The following is a 7500-nucleotide window of genomic DNA, read 5'->3' as shown; positions in this document are numbered from 1 at the left end:
ATATTATTATTATATATATACTTCTATCTATCTATCTATCTATCTATCTATCTATCTATCTATCTATCTATCATCTATCTATCTATCTATCTATCTATATCTATCTATCTATCTCTATCTATCTATCTATCTATCCTATCTATCTATCTATCTATCTATCTATCTATCTATCTATCTATCTATCTATCTATCTATCTATCTATCTATCTATCTATCTATCTATCTATCTATCTATCTATCTATCTATCTATCTATCTATCTATCTATCTATCTATCTATCTATCTATCTATCTATCTGTCTATCTATAATCTCTCTCTCTCTCTCTCTCTCTCTCTCTCTCTCTCTCTATTTATATATATATATATATATATATATATATATATATATATATATATATATATATATTTATATATAGGCAAAACAAATGCTAGCCAAATGACTTGATGACAAGTCCGAGTCACAAAATACCCTGACAGTTGTCAGCAGTCTAAAACAGTCTCCATGACAAAACCTAACGTTGCTATGGCACCCGTTTGTTTTCGCTTGCCAACGGGGGTAAACCGATCTTGGCTGTCTTCTCGGACGCCTTTCTTCAACCGGGCGGGTTTGTTTGTACCTGTCACGTCACGAATACAGCTCACATAGTATTTACACGTACACCGCTCACACCGCTCGTCTTTGGCTGGAAACATGAGTTTGGTCGGGCCTGTCAATAACCTTTTCTACATTCTTTTCTTTCTTTCTTTCTTCTTTTATTTATTTATTTATTGTTTTTGATTCGCCGCGATGTTCTTATTTATTGTTTTCACCTATTGCGTACAACTGACATGATGAAATAAATCAATTCAACTCTCTCTCTCTCTCTCTCTCTCTCTCTCTCTCTATCTATCTATCTAGCTATCTATCCATCTTCCACACACATTCACTCAAAATGTTCTTCTCTCTCTCTCTCTCTCTCTCTCTCTCTCTCTCTCTCTCCCTCTCTCTCGTTGTCTCACACTCTCATTCACATTCATCCACTTTTTTCTTTCTTCTCTTTCTACTCCATTCTCTCTTCCTCCCCCAAATTCTCTATTTTCTTATCTCTATTTCTTTTTCCTCCTCTCTCCTTTTATCTCTCTCTCTCTCTCTCTCTCTCTCTCTCTCTCTCTCGTCGCGCTCTCTCTCTCTCGTCGTCTGTTTCTGTCTCTAAATCGATCCATCAATCAATCAACCTATCTATCTACCTACCCATCTCTCAGTATGTGTTTGTGTGCTTGTGTGTCTGTGCGTGTGTGTATGTAAGTGTATGTAACACACACATATCCACACACGCACACACACACACACACACACACACACACACACTCGCGCAATATTTGAATAAGAATATTGTCAAATGTTTCTATTATACCACACTTGAAAAAACTCACTCACGGATTCACAAACTCCCACACATAAATGCGCGCGCGCACTCACAAACACACACACACACACGCACACACTCACCAGCAATTGTGTAATGTTTACAATAGAGCACGCTGAAAACACACACACTCTATCAGAAGGAGTTGCGTTTCTCGCGTCATTTGCAAGCAAAATAAAAATACGGAAACCGATAGGGCGAACGTAAACGAAAGAAAAACATGGAATCCCTTGTGATAATATTTAGATTAAACGAAACGAAGCGATATCTGAGAGCTAGAAATTGTTTGATAAAAAGCAAAAACCGAGGACTAAAGCGAGGCAAGTTCTTTTCAGGGGTGTTATAATCAACAGAATGTCAGCGAAGGGGCGACTGTAACAATAAACAGTAGAAATAACACGAAAACATTCAATTTCTAAAAACAATCGAACTGGGACTTAGGTGTGGGAGGCGTGGGGAATGGGGGGGGGGGGGGGGGGGAGAGGGGATGGGGGGAGAGGTGGATGGGGGGGGGGGGGGGGAGGGGGGGAGGGGAGGGGGATGGGGGGGGGCAGAGATAGATAAAGAAAAAAAGAAAGAAAGAAAACAAAAGGAAAGAAATAAAGAAATAAAGAAAGAGAAAGGTGTTGAATGATCGGTGGTTCTGAAATATAATTTTTCGAGTCTTTTCTATTTAGTTTAGCTTGATAAATACATGAATAAATAAATAAATAAATAGGTAAATTAAAAAATAAATTATATAAAATAAAATAAGAGATAAATAAATAAATAAATAAATAGGTAGATAAGAAATAAATAAATAAATAAATACATGAATAAATATATGAATAGATAGATACGAGATAAATAACCAAATAACTGACAAATAGATTTTTTATAAAACAGATAAATAAATAAATAGATAAATAAATGAATAAATAGAAAAGAGATAAATAAATAAATGAATAGATAGATAAAGAGATAAATAAGTAAATATATACATAATTTGACAAATAAATAAATAAATAAATAACAAACAAATAATTACATAAATAATAAACTATTAAATAATGAACGAGTTAATATATAAATGAATGAATAAATAAGTCAACAAATAAATACATAGATAAATAAAGAAAAGTTTAAATGATATTTTTTTATTTTGGTGTCCGAAATGTTTGTCTTTGTTTTTGTTTTGATTTAAAAAAAAAAATGTTTTTCTTGAAGCCATTCCCTGTTTGGCTTTTAGCGGTAAGTCGTATCTCTAGTAAACACACGCCATCATAACATGCATACTCACGACCATGCATCGTAGCGTCCTGAAGTACTCACTTAAGTAAGTTTCTCTTGTAAATCACTTAGTAACGAACGGCTGTCCTACTCGTCTAGGTGGTGGTGGGTGACGGTAAGGGGGGCGGGGGCAGGGGGGGGGGGGTGGATTGGTCGAGTGGAGTAGGATTACTGTATCCACATCCGGAGGACCTGGGTTCGAGTCTTATCTATTGCATTGGCGCATCGTGAACTTTGTATTTAGTTGAGCAAGAAGCCTAGTCGATTTGACTCACGTTAAGGCGTTGCACTGCGGCTGGTGTCTGGATTATTTGTGTGTGTGTGTGTGTGTATGTGTGTTTGTGTGTGTGTGCATGTGTGTGTGTTCTTTTTCAATATAATTAATTTCAATTTTATGTTTAAATCTCTCTCTCTCTCTCTCTGTCTCTCTCTCTCTCTCTCCCTCTCTCCCCCCTCTCTCTCTAACAATCTCCCTCTCTCCCTCTCTCTCTCTCACTCTCTCTCCCCTCTCTCTCACTCTCTCTCCCTCTCCCTCTCCCCCCCCCTCTCTCTCTCTAATACACAAATACACGCACACACCACACACCCACTCAAACACACTCGACAACACTCATAAGCTACTTACAAAGAAACAACACACACACGAACACACAGAAGAACACACAACTTTCACGTTAAATGGTTTGTCCTTACACGACCCCGCTATCAAAACCCCATCTGCAGGAGTGGGAGGAGAAGAAGAAGGAGAAGGATGTTGATGATGACGACGATGATGGTGTAACGACGGAAGGAAAGACGGAGAGAGAGAGAGAGAGAGAGAGAGAGAGGGGAGAGAGAGAGAGAGAGAGAGAGATAGATAGATAGGTAGCTAGAGGGAGAGAGAGAGAGGGAGGGAAATTGAGAGGGAGAGAGAGGGAGAGGAGAAAGAGAGGGAGAGAGAGGGAGGGGAGAGAGGGAGAAAGGGAGAGAGGGAGAGAGGGAGAGAGAGAGAGAGAGGGGGCGGGGAAGAGAGAGGGAGAGAGAGAGAGAGAGGAAGACAGAGGTAGTGAGAGGGAGATAGTGTGAGGGAGATTGAGAGGGAGAAAGAGGGGGGGGGGTGAGAGGGAGGGAGATTGAGAGGGAGGGAGATTGAGAGGGAGAGAGAGGGAATGAGATTGAAAGGGAGAGAGAGAGAGAGAGAGAGAGAGAGAGAGAGAGAGAGAGAGAGAGGGAATGTTAGAGAGGGAGGGAGTGAGAGGGAGAGAAAAAGAGAGATAGTGTGTGTGTGTGTGTGTGTGTGTGTGTGTGTGTGAGAGAGAGAGAGAGGGAAAGAGAGAGGGAGAGAGGATAGATTACTATCAAACATAACACAACAATCTTCTACTCGGTGTATCTATAGTCACGACCTACTCATCTTTCAGAAATTCAGAAATTCTCATTCCCCAGACTGGTAGGAACCATCGGCCAAGGCCACTGAAGCATGGGACTAACTGTAAGAATTGCATGTTACCCTTTAAGTAGGATGATTTTGTATATAATGGATGTGACACTTATAAAGGAGAGGGGGAGCAGGAATGGGGAAAGGGTGACGAGGAGATGGGGGAAGAGATAGAGGAGGAGGAATATAAATGAGAAGATGTAGAAAAGGAAAGATGATGAGAGAAAGAAGAAGAATGAAGAGAAAGAAAGAAGAAAGAGAGAAAGAAGAAGAAAGAAGAGGAAGAAGAAGAAGAAGAAGAAGAAGAAGAAGAAGAAGAAGAAGAAGAAGAAGAAGAAGAAGAAGAAGAAGAGAAGAAGAAGAAGAAGAAGAAGAAGAAAAGAAAGAAGAAAAGAAGAAGAAGAGAAGAAGAAGAAGAAGAAGAAGAAGAAGAAGAAGAAGAAGAAGAAGAAGAAGAAGAAGAAGAAGAAGAAGAAGAAGAAGAAGAAGAAGAAGAAGAAAGAAGAAGAAGAAGAAGAAGAAGAAGAAGAAGAAGAAGAAGAAGAAGAGAAGAAGAAGAAGAAGAAGAGAAGAAGAAGAAGAAGAAGAAGAAGAAGAAGAAGAAGAAGAAGAAGAAGAAGAAGAAGAAAAGAAGAAGAAGAAGAAGAAGAAGAAGAAGAAGAAGAAGAAGAAGAAGAGAAGAAGAAGAAGAAGAAGAAGAAGAAGAAGAAGAAAGAAGAAGAAGAAGAAGAAGAAAAGAAGAAGAAGAAGAAGAAGAAGAAGAAGAAGAAGAAGAAGAGAAGAAGAAGAAGAAGAGAGAAGAAGAAGAAGAAGAAGAAGAAGAAGAAGAAGAAGAAGAAGAAGAAGAAGAAAGAAGAAGAAGAAGAGAAGAAGAAGAAGAAGAAGAAGAAGAAGAAGAAGAAGAAGAAGAAGAAGAAGAAGAAGAAGAAGAGAAGAAGAAGAAGAAGAAGAAGAAGAAGAAAGAAGAAGAAGAAGAAGAAGAAGAGAAGAAGAAGAGAAGAAGAAGAAGAAGAAGAAGAAGAAGAAGAAGAAGAAGAAGAGAGAAGAAGAAGAAAAGAAAGAAGAAGAAGAAGAAGAAGAAGAAGAAGAAGAAGAAGAAGAAGAAGAGAAGAAAGAAGAAGAAGAAGAAAAGAAGAAGAAGAAGAAGAAGAGAAGAAGAAGAAGAAAGAAGAGAAGAAGAAGAAGAGAAGAAGAAGAAGAAGAAGAAGAAGAAGAAGAAGAAGAAGAAGAAAGAAGAAGAAGAAGAAGAAGAAGAGAAGAAGAAGAAGAAGAAGAAGAAGAAGAAGAAGAAGAAGAAGAAGAAGAAGAAGAAAGAAGAGAAGAAGAAGAAGAAAGAAGAAGAAGAAGAAGAAGAAGAAGAAGAAGAAGAAGAAGAAAGAAGAAGAAGAAGAAGAAGAAGAAGAAGAAGAAGAAGAAGAAGAAGAAGAAGGAGAAGAAGAAGAAGAAGAAGAAGAAGAAGAAGAAGAAGAAGAGCAAGAAGAACCGGATAGAGCTAATGTGGTTCTGGCACCAATTCCAAACACAAACAGTGTGGACAGGACGGCTAAGCCCGACCTGGTACCCGAACACAAGTGTTGTGAAAATAGCTATCGTGCCCGCACCTGTTCTGGGAATAGACTCGCTAGCTATCGACAGACGGAAAAAGAAGAGGGAGAAAAATAGAAAGAGAGAGAGAGAGAGGGAGAGAGAGAGAGAGAGAGAGAGAGAGAGAAAGAGGGAGAGAGAGAGAGGGAGAGAGAGATAGGGAGAGAGAGAGGGGGAAAGAGAGAGGGAGAGAGAGAGAGCGAGAGAGAGATAGAGAGAGGGAGAGAGAGATAGAGAGAGGGAGAGAGAGAGAGAGAGAGAGAGAGAGAGAGCAAATAAATCAACGAAAACCTTTAAAATACCCATCTGAGTTTCCAGATACATATTATGTTGCTTGTACAATGTAATACAGGATAATTTTATGTAAGGTAGGTACAGTGGTAGTAGATAGTAATACAGATGACAGTAGAAAGAATTGAAATTGACAGATTCCAACTAAAAACAACAATACGATCGGTAGGTATATTAAGGACGAGTTTTCTGGGATAAATTTTTCAATAGAAGTGACTTGCTCAAGGCCACCCAGCACAGCGGGTGGGTCATGGAACTCGGTACATTTTCGGGTACGAAGCTAGCAAAGACCGTACCGCTGAGCCAAGCTGCCACGCTAATGTTTTGGTGACACCCAACACTACGATGTATGGCAAAACTCACGTTCTAAGAAACTCTACATTCTTACATTCTGAATAAGATATGCGGCTATGTGGTCTCGTGGTATGACACTCGCTTTCGGATCGGAAGGTCCTGGGTTCGAGCCTCGCGCTCGGCGCATAGTTGAGTCCTTGGAAAAGGCTCTTTACTCACATTCTCTCACCGTACTCAGGTGTAAATGAGTACCTGGCCGTTTACAGCGTTGTCTTTGTCCGAAAAATTGTAATATCGCCAAACAGGCGTTATGTTCCGTCCTACATGTTAAATGTTGCTGTTGACCAGGGAAAACCTTGTAAAGTGCTTTGAGCACGTTTAGTGGATATTGCGCTATATAAAAAAAGCTCCAAGCTCAATAAGATATAGATCTGAACAAGTGTGTATGAAAGGTGCCAGACAAAGCAAGAAAGAACAAAAGAAGAAAAAAATATTCCCCCAAAATCAGTCTACCTGAACTGGGGATTGAACCTCAGACCTTCTCTTCTGAATACTGGTAATCAGAAGGTCTGAGGTTCGATCCCCAGTCGAGGTAGACTGATTTTTTTTCTTCTATTTTTCTTTCTTGCTTTGTCTGGCACCTTTCATACACACTTATTCTATATCTTACACCGGTGTCTGCTCCTTAATTTCTTAATTGTACATTCTGAAACTCACACAATATTCCCAAAAACTCGAAACATTTCTAGTTTTGTTGTTTTGTTTTTGTTTTGATATTCTTCCGCCTCCGACGAGCAGTAACAAACTTCACGGGTGAGGGCGATGAGGGGCTAATGTTAAAAAACAAACAGACCAATGGTAGGAATTCCAACAGGCATCTGGAATATTCCCTGGCAAGACTTGAGGAATGCCAGACTTCATTGTTGGAATGGGAGGCAGCCATATAAAATGACACCATCAGTTAGGCTGATGAATCTCTCTCTATCTCTCTCTCTCCCCCATCTCTCTCTCTCTCTCTCCCCATCTCTCTCTTTCTCTCTCTCTGTCTCTCTTTCTCTCTATCTTATCTCTCTCTCTCTCTTCTCCTCTCTCTCTTCTTCTCTCTTCTCTCTCTCTTTCTCCCCTCTCTCTCTCTTTCTCTCTCTCTCTCTTTCTCTCTCTCTCTCTCTCCCTCTCTCTCTCTCTCTTCTCTCTCTCTCTCTCTCTTCTCTGTCTTCCTCTCTCTTTCTCTCTCTCTTT

At 39.6% G+C, this 7500-nt stretch overlaps 1 protein-coding gene across 1 annotated transcript in view; it reads right to left on the bottom strand.

Moving 5' to 3' along the window:
- LOC144979508 (LIM/homeobox protein Lhx9-like) overlaps positions 1–7500 on the bottom strand; it is a 78167-nt gene that overhangs the window by 17351 nt on the left and 53316 nt on the right. The gene's annotated exons all lie outside the window — the stretch shown is intronic.

Source organism: Berghia stephanieae, chromosome 9 (assembly GCF_034508935.2).
Source record: "Berghia stephanieae isolate SIO BIC M18660-M18661 chromosome 9, UCSD_Bste_1.3, whole genome shotgun sequence".
Classification (NCBI taxonomy): Eukaryota; Metazoa; Mollusca; class Gastropoda; order Nudibranchia; family Aeolidiidae; genus Berghia; species Berghia stephanieae.
Note: the sequence above shows the minus strand (reverse complement) of the source record. Positions and strands in the feature narration are given on the sequence as shown.